The sequence below is a fragment of the Elephas maximus genome, chromosome 19 (genome assembly GCF_024166365.1).
Source record: "Elephas maximus indicus isolate mEleMax1 chromosome 19, mEleMax1 primary haplotype, whole genome shotgun sequence".
Lineage (NCBI taxonomy): Eukaryota > Metazoa > Chordata > Mammalia > Proboscidea > Elephantidae > Elephas > Elephas maximus.
The window spans coordinates 79169269-79187712 of record NC_064837.1 but is presented as its reverse complement, the minus strand read 5'-3'; the positions used below and the strand labels follow the sequence as shown (position 1 = coordinate 79187712).

The 18444-nt window shown below is 39.0% G+C and overlaps 1 long non-coding RNA gene across 2 annotated transcripts in view; it reads right to left on the bottom strand.

Annotated features, from left to right (window-relative positions):
* Positions 1 to 5279: 5279 nt before the first annotated feature.
* The window catches only part of LOC126062691 (uncharacterized), a 70229-nt gene continuing 57064 nt past the window's right edge, over positions 5280 to 18444 (bottom strand). The window contains exon 5 of one of the 2 annotated variants that reach the window (XR_007514115.1): positions 5280 to 5363. This is a non-coding gene — a long non-coding RNA (uncharacterized LOC126062691). Of the gene's footprint in view, positions 5364 to 5673; positions 5701 to 18444 lie in introns of those variants that run through there. The other variant, XR_007514116.1, reaches the window with a different exon arrangement.

Below are 18444 nucleotides of genomic sequence, written 5' to 3'. Positions count from 1 at the left end.
TGTTTTTGCCCAGACACTTCTTATCTCTTCACTAAAGTTTCAAGAAGACTTACTTTCAGGAAGATCTTAATAACTATGGGAATATTCCAGCAAAAAACCTAATTATAAAAAAATTCTATTTAGATTTATTGCATATGCAAATTTCACATTACACTGATGTTAATCTATAGTGTGTATAGACCTTGTCTTTCTTTGAATGTTGATTTATTGCCATTCTATATTCAAAAAAGGTACTATTTCTTGTTCTTCTATAAGTTAGGCATCCAGCAGGGCCCATGAGGTCACAGCTAGGCCCAACATGTTGGGTTCAGTTCTGAGACTGTTGGCCTTTACATCATGGGCATGGTGCTAGCTACCACTCTTAGTGGTTCTATCTGAAATGGATGAGCCTTCTGACTACAGGGCTTGGGGCTTGGTTGGGGCTAGAGATGGGGTGTTGTGGTGGCTGTTAGTTGCTGTTCAGTTGGCTTCAACTCATGGCAATGCCATGTACACCAGAACGAATGGTGCCCAGTCCTGCATCATCTTCATGATCACAGGTATGCTTGAATCTATTGTAGTGGCCAATGTGTGTTTTGAATGTGTTCCAACCTAGGGGGCTCATATTTCAGGACTATAGCAGACAATATTCTGTTGTTATCTACAGGGTTTTTATTGACTAATTTTCAGAAGTAGATTGCCAGGCCCTTTTTCCTAGCTTGTTGTATTCTGGAAGCTCTGCTGAAACCTGTCCACCATCAGTGACCTTGATAGTATTTGAAATAGCTTTCAGCATCACAGCAACACGCAAGCCACCAGAGTATGACAAACTCACAGGTGGGTGGTGGAGAGATGGGGTAGGGAGGACAAATATTGTGTGCCTGGGACCAGGAACTCCAAGTCATAGTTCTTTCTCAGAATGGACTCATCTAGCTCAGTAGAGCCTGCACAAAAAGCTGTTCAGTTCACAAAAGGAAGAAAGAGAGAAAAAGCACACAGTGCCTGCTTTGCACCCATCAGTTTTTGCCTTACGAAGCCAACAAGGACCCAGACCTGCAATGCTTCCTGTTGATGGGCGACCTGTTGCTTCCAACTCACCATTCTGGGGTTCTTTGGCTGGTCCTTGAGCCATCAGACTCAATCTCCAGGAAATGAGCACATTCACAATCACTGTAATGTTAGTCCCAGGATTAGGAATGATGCTTTTGGAGATAAATAGGAAAAATTAAATCAAAAAGTGTAACTACCCTTCTTCAGGGCAGAGCTATGTCACATTTCTGACTGTATCTCCAGCAGATACAGAAAAGGGAGGGGTTGGCATTGACGGAGATAATCCTTTTCTCTTAAATTGCCATGTGTTCCTTGTAGGGAATGTTCAGTGTTGGAACTGGAATCTCAGGCTAAGAGGTGAGACTTGGGCAGGTTGCTGACCATCTGCTCCAGTTTTGGCATACTTACAGAAACAAGGATAAGAATAGTGACACTTCAAAAATTTCTTAGGAGGTTCTTAACGATTAAGTGAATTAATATGTGTAAAGTGCTTACAACGGTTCCATCTCCCAAGTCCTTTCTACTAAAAGTTCTGCTCAGACACTCCATCCAGGGAATAAAGCTCTTTAAACGTAGAAAAGCAGAAAGTACTGGATGGTTCTCTGTCAGTCTGGACACAGCAGCAGAGTATTCCTTGCATACTTGATGGAGTCTGAGTATTGGCACCCCTTGATTGTTTGCATTTGTACAGGTGTGTACTGAAGAAATGTCTGGGGATTGGGTGGGGTGGGGAGCTTGAACCTTCCCTGAGTTGTTGCAGTATCTTTCCACAGGGACTAGAATTTCTATATTTCCCGCCCTGTGGGCAAAGGGGGAGTCCCTGGGTGGTGCAAATGGTGAAGGTACTCTGCTGCTACCTGAAAGGTTAATGATTCCAGTCCACCCAGAGGAGCCTCGGACAAAAGGTCTGGCAATCTATTCTGCAAAAGCAGCCACAGAAAACCCTAAGGAGCACAGTTCTACTCTGCCACACATGGGGTCACCGTGAGTCGGAACTGTCTCGATGGCAACTGGTACTGGTGGGCCAAGGCCAGAGCAGTCCTTCGTTCTTTTCTGGGCCAGCTGCTCCACTGGGATGCTGTGTCAGAAGGAGGAGAAGGAGCATTGCTCCCCTGGCTTGGTGTTGCTCCTCCTGGGAAAGGCTTTATCTCTGTCATTTCTAGCACGTAGGCTTTGTAAATAAACCCCGAGTCCCGACTTCCCTGCTTTGTTAGTGTGAGCTATCATCAGGGCCTGGAGCCACTTGGCCTTTCTGTCAAAGACACTTGTTTATGTGTCGTCTAGAAAGCTGCCTGCTGCCCGTGAGGGAGGCCAGCCGGCCTGGGGACACGTGTTCAGGGGAGACCAGAGGGTGTCTTGTTTCCATTTTTGATTTTTTGGCCTGATGAGAGCTCAATGTTTTAAATCAAAGTTAATATTATAAGCGAAATTGCCACAGATACAGGGATGCTAAATCACTCCCAGTCTTCCAGTAAATTACTGTTATGGACTGAATTATGTCCCCTCAAAAAAAAAAAAAAAAAAATACGTCCTGTAAATCCTAAACCTCTAGCTCTGGTGGCACAGTGGTTAAGAGCTTGGCTGCTAACCTAAAAGGTCAGCAGTTCAAATCCACCAGCCGCTTCTTGGGGGCAGTTCTACTTTGTCCTACAGGGTCTCTCTGAGTCAGAATTGACTCAATGAAAAAATTTTTTTTTTTTTTTTATGCCTGTGGTCATAATCTTATTTGAGAATGGGTTGTCTTTGTTATGTTAAAGAGACAGGATTAGTGTAGGGTGTGTCTTTTGAGATATAAAAGAAACTAAACAAGCAAGAAAGAGAAGCAGACAAGGCGGAAGAAGATGCCAAGCCACATGAAGATCGCCCAGGAGCAGAGGCTCTGAAGAGACAAGGACCTTCCCCCAGAGTGGACAGAGAGAGAAAGGCTTCCCCTAGAGCTGGCACCCTGAATTTGGACTTCTAGCTTCCTAAACTATGAGAGAGTAAATTTCTGCTTGTTAGAGCTATCTGCTTGTGGTATTTCTGTTATACCAGCACTAGATGACTAAGAAAGTTACCAAATCTCCCATTCCTCTTGAATAACCTTCTAAACTATGTTCTATAATTAGAATTTAAACTAGGTGTTATCCATCTCAGAGAGACTGAAACATTGAACAGTGTCCTCTACAAGAACAAAATAAGTACTTGAAAAAATTGGTAAAATACAGATGACAAAATCCACCATTTCAAAGTGTGCAACTCAATTCAGGGGCATTTTTAAATTCACCATGTTGTTGTGAGCCATCACTTCTATCTAGTTCCAGAACAGTTTCATCCCTCCAAATACCCCTTCCTTTTTATTTATTTACTTTTCTTTCTTTCTGTCTTTCTTTTTTATTGTGATTTAGATGAAGGTTTACAAAGCACATTAGTTTCTCATTAAATAACTAGTAAACATATTGTTTTGTGACATTGGTTGCCAACCCTGCAACATATCCACAGTCTCCCCTTCTTGATCTTGGGCTCCCCATTTCCATTTGTCCAAGTTTCCTGTCCTCTCCTGCCTTCCCATACTTGTCTCCGGGCTAGCATACACGTTTAGTCTCATACACATGGCTGAGCTGCACGTATTATTGTTTGTTTCATGGGCCTGTCTAACCTTTGGCTGAAGGGTGCTGCTTTTTAAAATCTAAGATTCTTTGCCTAATAAAAATACCCAAACAATTTCTCAACCAGTGATGGAGGTGACAGAGGAAGTCACTTCATAAAATACCTATATTATATCTACAAGAAATCCATAATCTGGTTGGATTCTTTGGTAGGGACCAATATGCAGGGATTTTAAAATATATGTATCTATATAGGTATAGATATGGATAAACATATTCAATGAAGGTATTCGACAAATGCTTATGTGGATAAAAATATATTTGGAATATTATTTGTAATAAGATGAGTAGATTTTATTTACTATATTAATTTTCAGAACTTTTCCTTAATTGGAGGAAAGGTCACTTAAGTTTAATGAAAGATATGTAGAATATTTTGGAGATATGCAATTTTATTACTTTCATGTTCATAGAATAACCCTACTAATAGAAAAGGGAAGACAGGAATCTGACCTTCTTCTCACATTTGATTATTTCACTTAGTAAATATAAAGATGCAGATAGATAGATACTAATATTCTTTATTAGTATTACCCAATAAGAAGAAATAAATTACTAGTGGTCATCACATTCATAGTTTCACAGCAGTATTTGTTTTCTAGGAGCATTCCCTGCTTGTTGACTCCACTCTTTAGCAGGCTAAACCTTTCCTTTGTTCACTTCTTAAAATCTCCCTAGCAAATACTCTCACAGGAAATACAAATTTAAATTTCAGTAAGTCATTAGAAATTCTAAATGATGAGAGTCCGAACGTGTCTATCAGCAAGTCATCTGCAGCCATCTGGCTAACTGCAGCTCTATAACCAGATAACCTCATTTAATAAAGAGACTGCAATTATCTCTTCCTTTATAGACTCACTGCAGTTGAAGTTGTAAGGTGTGTCAATATTTTTAACAAAGCTTATGTTAAAGGAATTTCTATAAATTAAGTTCTGTATTAGATATGCCTTTGCAAAGTAACCTTGCATCTCTCAGAGATCATTCTTTTATAATTCATGGACCACTGGCCATATTTTCCTTCTATGCTCTTTTCAAAGTGGTAGGATCTCTTCTTCAAATCCCCCTTATCTTATCTGGGGACTCTAAATTCCCCCTCTGTTGGTTATTCAGATCTGATACAGTTGAACTGCAGCATGGTATTTTGTCAGTGGAGACAGCCTACAATAGTATTAAAATATATATTTATAACTGAAGCAAATGTGGCAAATGAAAGAATTGAGTAAACCAGGTAGTGGGTACAAGGGTGTTTCTTATATTATTTTCTATTTTTGTGTTTATGTTATCTTCATAATTTTAAATATATGAAAAAATGTAACTAAGTCTAAGTACATGAGTCAGAGACTCCAGATTTTTAAATAGAAGTAAGACTCAGCTTCATTATTTCTGAAGCTGAAATTTTACCTTCTTTCATATTCATAGTTGGCCAGTAGTATTAGCATGCAAAATAATTTCCCAAGTTCTCATAATTAGGTTGTGACTTCAACTTTTAAGTAGGTTAAACATATGCATTATCTTTTTTTCTCTCATTTCTTCCTGGAAATTATACTCACCCTTCAAAATCCATTCCCCTTTAAGAAGGCTTCCATTCTGACCCTGAACATTTCTTACCTTGCACAGTATTTTGCTCTTGATTCTCTTTTAGCTTTAGCAGTTATTTGTTCTGTGACCACTGCTCCCTGCTACCTGCTATAAAAAAAATATAGAGTGTGGTTATTGTTGAACTTACAACTTACATGCTACTAAATCACTTGAGGGGAGGCATTATATTACTTTAGAAATAAGTTCTTAATGGGAGATTTGGTAACTTAGTTGGTATATAATTTACAAAACAATGATAATGAAAAGGAAAGTTAGGGTGGTTACCAGATAAAATCTCTGCTCATCAAGTCTTCACACTGAGATAGCCCAGAAAGACAGGAGAGAGACTTCAGGAAGAGGTGGCTACGAACCTCCTCTAACAAGCTGTTGTGATTTTGACAAGTCTTTTGACTTCTAAGTGTCTCCGGTATATGAATAATGGCTCCTAAAAGAGATTTATGAATGATAATTTTTAACATGTTAGATGTAATGTAAAAAATTATCAGTGGGTCCAGGGACACAATGAAAAGTCCCAGATAGAATGGGAGAAAAAATGTAGAACAAAACTCAAATTCATAAAAAAGGCCAAATTTAGGAGAAGTGGAGCCAACACGGTGCTACAGACAGAGGCTCCACGCCACCTGTCCACAGCAAAGACCCAAAAAACTAAGTAAAACAGAGACAAACATCAATCCTGGAACCCTAAGCATCAAATGAAGAGATAAAAACTCAGCCAAGCACCGAATAGAAAAAGAAACTGACAGAGCACAGAGAGCGAGGAGAACTACATGCAGAGGTCCCCTATCAGTTAACGTAGGACAGATTCATTATCTTCGACTCCTGTCAGAGATCCATGGGCAAGGTGTACAGGAAAGCAGCTTCACAGAGCTCCCAGCAGGAGACAGAGCACCTGGTAACCAGCGATATATGCTTTCCCACCCCTCATCCTTCTCCCCCCTGCTCTACTTCTACTACTTCCTAGCTGGCTGCAGTAGCTCAGCTGGCTGGGAAGTGCAGGGTCCATGCCACATGGATTTTCCCCACCCACACTGGAGTTTGGTGGACAGGGAAAGCAGCTTCACAGAGGTCCCTACAGGAGACAGAGGCCCCAGTAACCAGTGATATATGCTTTTCCACACCCCATCCTTCTTCCCCCTGCTCAACCTCCCTTGCTTCCTAGCTGGCTGTGATCACTGGGCCAGCCAGGAAGTGTAGGTTCCATGTGACTTGGATTTTCCCCACGCACATCGGAGTTCAGTGGACAGAGATTATGGGAAAACAGCTTCACGGAGCTCCCAGCAGGAGACAGAGCACTAAGTAACCAGCACTTTCCCACCCCTGACACTTCTTCCCCCTACTCAGCCTCCTCTGCTTCCTACTGGCCAGTTTCTTGACCAGGTGGCACTGACTTTGGCCCTCTGCCACTTGGATTCACCCTGCCCACGCTGGCTGGCCTCCTGAGTGCCATTTGTTTGATGCTGGTATTGCTTTTTTCTACTTCTTTTGGTTTCTTCCGTGTGTCTCACCACATCCCCACTCTTTCTCTTGAACACCTGGCTCCATGTGCCATCTTTGCTTCTTCTTGAAAGGCTGTGAAGCCCTGCTTGACTGGGGAACTGCTTCCCTGGCCTAAGCGGCCACATTGGTGAAATCCCTGGGGCTTTTGTTTTGGTTTTTGTTCAGTTTTGTTTTGTTTGTTTTCTTTTTCTTTTTGTGACTTGGGAGCTCTTTTTAGCTGAGCTATACTGTGCAGCTTGGGAGCCACTTCCCAGATCTGCGGAGCCATGCTGGTGGGTTCTCTGGGAGCATTTCTTTTTTCTTTTTTCCTTTCTTTCTTCAGTTCTCAGTTTCTCATATCTCTCTACTTACCTTATTTTCCTGTCTCCTACATACCTGGCTCTGTGTGACATCTTTACTGCACAGCCTGGGAGCCACTTCTCCAGCCTTCACAGCCACACCTTTGGAATCCTTGGAGGCTTTTCTATCCTTTTTTGTTTGTTTGTTTCAAATTTTTATTTATTTGTTATTATTTTTTCTTTTTCCCTTTTTCTTTTTCTCCATTTCTTGATTTCTCATCTCTCTATTCCAATGGCAAGCTTCCTTAGCACTTTTTTGTTTGTTTTTGGCCCCTGTATCTCTCTCCCCTCTTTCCTCTTTTCCATATCCATCTTTGCTCCACACATCATAACCTCCGCCTTCCCTCCTGCTTACCTGCACTGTGCACTGAACATCACACCCCTGAAAACCACAGGCATGGCCTACTGAAACCTGCCCTACACTGATTCCTGGCCTGCCCTGTCGGCCCTAGTATATGCCACAAACAACCAATCCCAGCCCCTCCCCTTCAGCTGGACCTGTCCTGCTGCACCATAGCTGAGCGACTGGCCCTGCCCATTGGACAAGGAGGTGAAAATAATTGCGACCACAGATGAGCAAACAACAAAGAATGCACAGCCTACCTACGCAGACATAACCAAATAAAACACAAAAACAGGATGAAACAAACAAATCTACAATCAAAAAATGAAGAAAATAACTACTGAATGTCCTGAAGACAGCAGACAATATCAAAATATATGAAAAAAACAGGATAAGATGGTTCCAGTAGGTGTCCAAAATAAAACACCAGATGACTTTCCATTAGGAGAAAAGGGACTAGAACTACCTGATAGGGAATTCAAATCTCTAATATTCAGATCTATCTAAGTGTTGAAGCAAAAAGCAGACAAAAATGAGGAAAAAATAGACAAATTCATGGAAAATACACACAAAAAATGGAAGAATTCAGGAAAATAATGTGGGGACAAAATGCCAAAATAAATTCACAACTAGAAATCATTAAAAAAAAATTAGGAATCCAAAAGATAAAGAAGAAGCTTTCAGGAATGGACAGTTTCATAGAAGGGCTGAAGAGCAGGTTTAAAATGATGGAAGACAGGATCAGTGAAATTGAAGACAAACACTTGGATACAAATCTGTTTGAGGAAATATCAAAGAAAAATGAAGAAACCCTGAGAATTACGTGAGACACAATCAAAAGCAAAAAGTTGTGTGATTGGAGTTCCAGAACAGGGGGAGAAAACGGAAAACACAGAAAGAATCATTGAAGAATTGCTGACAGAAAACTTCCCTGATATCATGAAAGATGAAAAGCTAACCATCCAAGAAACTCAACGAACCCCATATAGGGTAGCCCCCAAAAGAAAATCACCAACACATATCATAATCACACTTGCTAAAATCAAAGACAAAAAAAGAACCCTCAGAGCAGCTCGAGAAAAATGAAAAGTCACATACAGAGCAGAAATAATAAGACTAAGCTCTGATCATTCAGCAGAAACCATGCAGGCAAGAAGGCAATGGGATGACATGTATAAACCTTGAAAGAAACAAATTGCCAACCAAGAATAATATATCCTGTAAGACTCTCATTCAAATACGATGGTGAAATTAGGACATTTCCAGATAAACAGAAGTTAAGGGAATATGTAAAAATCAAACCAGACTCACAAGAATTATTAAAGGGAGTTCTTCTGTCTGAGAACAAACAACATCAGATCACAGCCTGAATCTAGGACACAGGATTGTACCAGCCAGATAACCAATGTAGGAAATAAACGCTCAAGAAGTATCCAAAACCAAAAGAATTACAACAGGGAACCAGAGAGGTTAATCTGTAAATGACAACAACATCAGAACAGTAACAGAGGGAATAAACCGTGTAGGTATAGAACTCTCTAATGGAGAGGAAGGCAAGGCGATACCAAGTAATAGTAGGCTGGCTCAAACCTGGGAAGATAAGGATAAATTTTGAGGTAGACACAAAGAAAGTTAACAAAACTACTCATCAAAATAAAGAAGAACAACATAAAAGTCTCAGAAAAACAAAATCTACAAAAACAAAAGAAATGTAAAAAAAAAAAAATCCACAAACAAAAGGAATTCAGCACTGAAGAATAACAGGAACAAAGAAAACATCAGCATCACATAAAAAAAAAAAAAAAAAAAAAACCACTACAAAATGACAGCAATAAACTCACAACCTATCAATAATTACATTGAATGTAAATGGCCTAAATGCACCCATAAAGACACAGAGAGTGACAGAATGGATTAAAAAAAAACAGGATCCATCAATATGCTGTCTACAAGAGATGCACCTTAGAAAAAAAGATGTAAACTTATTAAAAATCAAAGGATGGAAAAAATATGTATCAAGCAAACAGCTACCAAAAAAGAGCAGGAGTGGCAATACTAATTCCAGATAAAATAGGCTTTAAAACAAAATCCACCATAAAAGATAAAGAAGGGCACTACACAATGATTAAAGGATGATCCATCATGAAGATATAATGATAATAAACACCTATACACCCAATGACAGGGCTCTAAAATACATAAAACAAACTCTAACAGCACTGAAAAGAGAAATTGACAGTTCCACAATAACAGGAAACTTTAAAATACCACTCGCAGTAAAGGACAGAACATCTAGAAAGAAATTCAACAAAGATACAGAAGAGCTAAAGGGCACAATCAGCCAACTTGAACTCACAGACATATACAGAACACTCCACTCAACAGCTGCAAAGTACACGTTCTTTTTCAGTGCACATGGAACATTTTCTGGAATAGACTACATCTTAGGCCACAGAGCAACCCTCAACAAAATCCAAAACACAGAGATAATACGATGTATCTTCTTTGACCACAATACCATTAAGGTAGAAATTAAAAACAGTAAGAGCAAGGAAAAAGGATCATTTACATGAAAACTGAATAACATCCTGCTTAAAAACCACTGAGTAATAGAAGAAATCAGAGATGTAATAAAAAACAAAAAAACTCCTAGAATCAAACGAGAATGAAAACACATCATATCAAATCCTTTGGAAAACAGCAAAGGCAGTCCACAAAGGTCAATTTATTGAAATAGATGCACACATCGAGAAAGAAGGGCCAAAATCAAAACATTAGCTATACAACTCAAACAAACAAAAAAAAAGCTCACGGCACCAGAAGAAAGGAAATAATAAAGATCAGAGCAGAAATAAAAGAAATAGAGAATAGAAAAACAAGAGGAAGAATTAACAAAACCAAAAGTTGGTTCTTTGAAAGGATCGACAAAATCCACAAACCACTGGCCAAATTGACAAAAGAAAAACACAAGAGGACACAAATAACCCAAATAAGAAATGAAATGGGGAACATTACAACAGATCCAACTGAAATAAAAAGGATCATAACAGAGTATTATGAAAAACTATACTCCAGCAAATTTGAAAACCTATAGGAAATGGACAAATTTCTAGAAACACACTACTTACCCAAACTAACACAAAATGATGTTGAAAATCTGAACAGACCCATGACAAGAGAAGAGTTTGAAAAGGTGATTAAAAAAAAAAAAAAAAAAAAGTCCAATAACAACAACAAAAAAGCCCTGGCCCAGATGGCGTCACTGGAGAATTCTACCAAACATTCAGAATAGAGCTTACACCAGTAGTACTCAAACTATTTTAGAACATAGAAAAGGAAGCAACACCTCCAAATTCATTCTAGGAAGCCAGCATAACCCTGATATCAAAACCAAAGACACCACAAAAAAAGAAAATTAGACCAATATCTGTCATGACCATACACGCAAAAATTCTCAAGAAACTTCTAGCCAATAGAATTCAGCATCATATCAAAAAAAATAATACACCACGACCCAATAGGATTCATACCAGGAATGCAAGTATGGTTCAACATTAGAAAAGCAATCGACATAATCCACCACATAAATAAAACAAAAGAAAAGAATTACATGATAATCTCAATCGATGCAGAAAGTCCAACACCCCTTGCTGATAAAAACTCTCAATAAAATGGGTATAGAAGGGAAATTTCTCAACATAATAAAGTGCATCTATGCAAAAACAAGGAAACCCTGGTGACGTAGTGGTTAAGAGCTATGGCTGCTAACCAAAAGGTTGGCAGTTTGAATGAACCAGGTGCTCTTTGGAAACCCTATGGGGCAGCTGTACACTGTCCTATAGGGTCTCCATGAGTTGGAATCAACTTGATGGCAGTGGGTTTAGTCTGGTGGTTTTGGATGCAAAACCAATGGCCAACATCATTCTTAATGGAGACAGGGTGAAAACATTCCCCTAGAGAACAGGAACAAGACAAGGATGCCTTCATCACCACTTCCGTTTAACATTGTGCTGGAAGTCCTAGTTAGAGCAATAAGGCAAGAAAAAGGAATAAAGGGCATCCAAATTGGTAAGGAAGTTAAACTGTCCCATTTGTATTATACTATATATAAAAAACCCAAAAGACTCCAAGAGACAACTACTGGAACTAATGGAAAGATTCAGCAGAGTAGCAGGAAACAAGATAAGCATATGGAAATCAGTTGGATTCCTATATACCAATAAAGAGAACAATGAAAAGGAAATCAGGAAAACAATATAATAGCCCCTAAAAAAATAAAGTACTTAGGAATAAATCTAACTAGGGATGTAAAAGACCTATACAAAGAAAACTACAAAACACAACTGCAAGAAACCAAAAGAGATCAAAATGGAAAAACATACCATGCTCATGGATAGGTGGACTCAACATTGTGAAAATGGCAATTCTACCCAAAGTGATTACAAATACAACCCAATCCCAATCCAGACACCAACAACATTTTTTAAAGAGATGGAAAAACTAATCATTAACTTTATATGGAAAGGGAAGAAGCCCAGATAAGTAAAGCACTATTGAAGAAGAAGAATAAAGTAGGAGGATTTGCACTACCTGACCTCAGAACCTACTATACAGCTATATTAGTCAAAACAGCCTGGTACTGGTAAAACAGATACATTGACCAATGGAACAGAATTGAGAACCCAGATGTAAATCCATCCACCTACAGTCACCTGATCTATGACAAGGAGCCAAGGTACATCAAAAAACTGGATGTCCATCTGCAAAAAACTGAAACGGGACCCACACCTCATACCATATACAAAAACTAATTCAGAATGGATCAAAGACCTAAATATAAAGCCAAGAACAACAAAGTTCATAGAAGAAAAAATAGGATCAATGATAGAGACCCTAATACATGGCATTAACAGGATACAAACCATAACCAACAACACACAAACTCCAGAAGATAAGCTAGATAACTGGGATCTTCTAAAAATTAAACACTTACATTCATCAAATGATTCACCAAAAGAGTAAAAAGAGAACTTACAGACTGGGAAAAAAAATTTGGCTATTACAAATCAGGCAAAGGTCTAATCTCTAAAATCTACAGAAAATCCAACACCTCTACAACAAAAAGACAAGTAATCCAACTGAAAAATGGGCAAAGGGAATGAACAGACACTTCACCAAAGAAGACATTCAAGCAGCCAACAGACACATGAGGAAATGCTTGTGATCACTAACCATTAGAGAAATGCAAATCAAAACTGCAATGAGATACCATCTCACCCCAGCATTAGTGGTATGAATGAAAAAAAAAAAAAAAACAGGAAATAACATAGATTGGAGAGGCTGCAGGGAGATCGGGACTCTTATGCACTGCTGGTGGGAATGCAAAATGATACAACCATTTTGAAAAACGATATGGTGTTTCCTTAGAAACTTAGAAATAGAAATACCATATGATCCAGCAATCCCACTCCTGGGACTATATCCTAGAGAAATAAGAGTCGTCCCAGGAATAGACATATGCATATTCATGTTCATTGCAGCATTGTTCACAATAACAAAAAGATGGGAACAACCTAGATGCCCATCAACAGATGAATGGATAAACAAACTATGGTACATACACACAATGGAGTATTAAGCAATCATAAAGGACAATGATGACCCTGCAAAGCATCTCATAACATGTATGAATCTGGAGGGCATTATGCTGAATGAAATAAGTCAATCACAAAAGTACAAGTATTGTATGAGACCACTACTGTAAAAACTCACAAAAAGGTTTACACACAAAAACAATCTTTGATGGTTACAAGGCAGGGCAGGGGTAGGGATGGAAAAACATTAACTAGACAGTAGATAAGTGGTAACTTTGGTGAAGAGTAAGACAGTACACAATACTGGGGATGCCAGCATGACTTGTACGAGACAAGGTCATGGAAGCTCCATAGACACCTCGGAATGCCCTGAGAGACTGAATTGTTGGGCTGAGGGCTGCGGGGACCGTGGTCTTGGGGAACATCTAGCTCAATTGGCATAACACAGTTTATAAAGAAAATGTTCTACATTCTGCTTTGGTGAATAGCGTCTGGGGTCTTAAAAGCCTGTGAGTCGCCATCTAAGATACTCTACTGGTCTCACCCCTTTGGGAGCAAGGGAGAATGAAGAAAACTAAAGACATAAGGCAAACATTAGTCCAAAGGACTAATGGTCCACTACCACAGCCTCCACCAGACTAAATCCAGCATGACTAGATGGTGCCCAGGTACCACCACTGACTGCTTTGACAGGGATCACAATAGAGGGTCCCAGATAGGGCTGGAGAAAAATGTACAACAAAATCCCAACCCACAAAAAAGACCAGACTTACTGGCCTGACAGAGACTGGAGAAACTCCAAGAGTATAACTCAGTAATGAAGTCACTCCTGAGGTTCACTCGTCAGCCAAAGATTAGAAAGGCCCATAAAATAAAATGAGACTGAAGGGGCATTCCAGCCCAGGGGCAAGGACTAGAAGGCAGGAGGGGACAGGAAAAGTGGTAATAGGGAGCCCAAGGTTGAGAAGGGAGAATGTTGACATGTCATGGGATTGTTAACCAATGTCATAAAACAATATGTACTAACTGTTTAATGAGAAACTAGTTTGTTCTGTAAACCTTCATCTGAAGCAGAACACCACCACCAAAAAGGCCAAATTTATTGGACCTATAGAGGAAAAAAATTTTTTTTTTTATAGAGGCTAGAGAAACCCCTGAGATTATTGCCCTAAGATGCCTTTGAACTTGGGATAGAAGCCACTTCCGGAGGACACCTTTCAGCCAAATAATAGATTGACTTATAAAATAAACAATGTCACGCATGCGTACTGTGCTCCCTTAAATAATGAACTGCATGAGACCGGTCAACATTTATACTAAAGCAAAGATGAGAAGATAAGGAGAGGCAGAGAAAATAGATTAACTAGAAACAGAACAAACAGAATGGAAACGAGAATGCTGACACATTGTGAAAAATATAAACAATGTCATGGAACAATTTATATAAAAATTGTTAAATAGGAAACTAATTTGCTGTGTATTCTTTCACCTAAAACAGAATAAAATGTTATTTAAAAAAAAAAAACCGTTCTGAACTTTCAGCTTCCCTCTTAAGTGTAGCTTTATGTCATATCTACTTTCATGTATCTATAGTTTTGAATGAATTAACTGGTAGGAATATTCTGTATTGTGAGATCATAATGAAGTATAATTTAGGGGAGAATTTATTCTATAATAATAAAAGGAGAATAAAATAGATCATGTTTTCTCGGTTTTTTGATTTCTAAATTGTGAAAAGGGCAGTTAATATTGATTATTGAGACGTGTGAATATGCTCATAGAAAACATGTCACCAGAGGAGTTAGATTCTTACTTGAAAATGTTTTGGGGGTTTTTAATTTGTAATACAAGGGAACTTTGGTGAGTGATAAATATCTTCATAGTCTTCATTGTGGTGATGGTTTCACAGATTCACACATCAAAACCTCTCAAATTATTCATTTTAAATATGTACAGTGTATTTTTATTATATAGCAGTTATACCTTAATAAAGCTATTTAAAGTCATTAAAAATTATCAATGGTAGCTTGATAATTATCAAAGAGATAACAAGGAAAGCAGCAGATTACTGTGGTTCTAAGCCAGACTTTGTAATACAATCAGATCTGGATTTGAATCCTGGTTTTTCATCTGCTAGCTGTGTAAACTTGGGCAAGTGAAATGAATTTTCTGCAATTCAGTTGGCTTACTTATAAATCATGGATAACAACGCTTAGTTTGTAGGGTTTGTCATGGGGCTTAGATGAGATAAACATTGTGAAGTACCACACAGAGCTGTTCACATGTTATTGTGTAGTTGTCCTGGAATTGATTCCGACTCATGTGACCTCTTAGGTACTATCTATGAAAGGGTTTTTCCTTCTTAAGAAAACAACTAATCGAGAATGTACTCTTTTGCTAGTTCAATTAGTATATATTTCATTTCCATTTTTGAAATGTTCCTCCACTCTACAAGAAGTTCAAAGAAACGCCAAATATTTATTTTTGATCTGATCTGGAAGATGAGAACCTAATATAAGGTAAGAGGAGGTCCTGGAAATGAGCTAACTGGAGAGAAGCTATTTTCTGTGTTGTGAATAGTGGAAAGATGGCGTGGAGGTAAGACCCTTGACAGGTGGGCGATCCAACCAGGAGGGGACCATCTACAAGACGAAAGCCTGGGCTGAGGATCAGGGGCCTAATTCCATACCAAATAACAACACAGGCTGACCAGAGTCTTTGGGATATTTACTTTCCTGGGCCCCAATTTAACCACCTTTAAAATAGCTATGGAGCCCTGGTGGTGCAGTGGTTGAGAGCTTGGCTGCCAACCAAAATGTCAGCAATTTGAATCCACCAGCTGCTGCTTGGGAGCCCTCTGGGGCAGTTCTACTCTGTCTAGGGTCGCTATAAATCAGAATCGACTCAACAGCAACGGGTTTGGGTTTTTTTGGATTAAAATGGTTTTAGAAACATTTATTCCCCTTTTACATTACATTGCTTCTCAGGAAATGAACAAAAGTTATTGTATAATGGAGTGTTAAATATGGCCACAACACTGTCAAAAGTTCTGAACCTGCCCATGATATCAGGTTTTCAATATTTTGTCTTTCGTTGGATAGTAGGATGTCAGTAAGACCTGTACTGCTGACCTCCAAGCTACCCCCCTTAGTGGAACTGGGAATGTCAAAACACATTTAGAGAGGAATTACATATTCTTATGCTTTATAGCAAAATACTAGTGCTTACCTTTCTTCTGGAGTCCCTGAGTGGTGCAAATGGTTAAGTGCTTGGCTGCTAACTGAAAGGTTAGAGGTTTGAGTCGCTCAGAGGCACCTTGGAAGAAAGGCATGGTGATCTACTTCCAAAAAATCAGCCTTTGAAAATCCTGTGGAGCAAAGTTCTATTCTAACACACATGGAATCACTTGATGACAGCTGGTTTACCTATCTTCTTCTTCACTTCTTCTTCCCTTCCTTTCTTCTTCCCCCAGCTTGTTTTTTTGTTTTAAGGCATCACAAAATAGCAAATTGAATTAGTGTCAGGTAGAGCTATCTCCAAGGTGCCCTGGTGGCAGAGTGGTTAAGTGTTCAGCTGCTAACTGAAAGATAGGCCACTCAAACCCATCAGTCACTCTGAGGGAGAAAGGTGTGGCAATCTGTTTCCATGAAAATTACAGCCTTGGCACACTAACTGACCTAAACTGACTCAAGAGAAAATAGAAAGTCTCAGCAGACTAATAACAAGTAAAGAAATAGAATTGGTGATCAAAAACCTCCTAACAACAACAAAAAAAAACTCCTGGACCAGACTGCTTCACTGGGGATTTCTACCAAACGTTTAGAAAAAAAAATTGACACCAATACTGTTTAAACACTTCCAAAAAATAGAAAAGGAAGGCATACTACCTAATATGTTCTACAAAGCAAACGCAACCTTCATACCCGAACCAAAGACAGCAAAAGAAAATTACAACAAATATCTCTTATGAATATAGAAGAAAAAAATCCTCAACAAATACTAGCAAACAAAATCCAACAGCGTATGGAATGGCGAGAGGTCCCAAACAGCTAAAGCAAGGTTGAAAGAGAAGAACAAAGTAGGAGGACTCACACTTCCTGATTTTAAAACATATAGGGTTGCTGTGAGTCATAATCGACACAACAGCAACAGGTATTTTTGCATGTGAGCAACTGGTGGTCTGTTCCACAGTCAGCCCCTGGCCTAGTTCTGACTGATGATATAGAGCTTCTCCATCTTCTCTTTCCACAGATGCAGTCCATTTGATTCCTGTGTATTCCATCCCACAAGGTCCACATGTACAGTCACCATTTATGTTGATGAAAAAAGATATTTACTTGAATAAACCATTGGTCTTGTGATCTCCTTCGTTGTTTCTATCACCAAGACCATATTTTCCAAACAAAGATCCTTCTTTATTTTGAACTTTCACATTCCAATCACCAGTAAGTCAATGCATCCTGATTGCACATTAGATCAATTTCAGACTGCAGGAGTTGGTAAAAGTCTTCAACTTCTTCATCTTTGGCCTTAGTGGTTGGTGCACAAATTTGTATAATAGTCATTAGTAAGTGGTCTTCCTCGTAGGTGTATGGATATTATCATATCACAGACAGCACTGTGCTTCAGGATAGATCCTGAAAAAAAATTTTTTTTTGGTGATGAATTTCTCACCGTTCCTCTTCAATTTGTCATTCTTGCCATAGTAGACCACATGATTGTCAGATTCAAAATGGCCAATACCAGTCCGTTTCGGATCACTAATACCATTTCAGTCACTGTACCAAAAAGAAAAACAAGGCATGACAAATTGACATGCAAGTTCAAGTGGAAGTGGAAGAAAATTAAAACAAGTCTGTGAGAGCCAAATACAGCCCTTGTCTACAACCCACCTGAATTTAGAGATCATCCCAAGAAAAGATTTGACTTATGGAGTATTAACGAACGAAGGCCAGACGAGTTATGGAATGATATCAAGGACATCATATTTGAAGAGAGCAAACTGTCATTAAAAAGACAGGAAACAAAGGACAAAAATGGGTGTCAGAAGAGGCTCTGAAACTTGCTTTTGAATGTAGAGTAGCTAAAACCAATGGCAGAAATGATGAAGTAAAAAAGCTAAGAGAAGATGTCAAAGGGCAGCTCGAGAAGACAGGGTAAAGTATTATAACGAAATGCACAAGACCCGGAGTTAGAAAACCAAAAGGGAAGTACACGCTCAGCATTTCTTAGGCAGAGAGAGCTGAAGAAAAAATTCAAGACCTGTGTTGCAATATTGAAGGATTCTATGGGAAAAATAGTGAACAGCTCAGGAAGCATCAAAAGAAGATGGAAGGAATACACAGAGTCACTGTACTAAAAAGAACTGGTCGACATACAACCATTTCAGGAGGTAG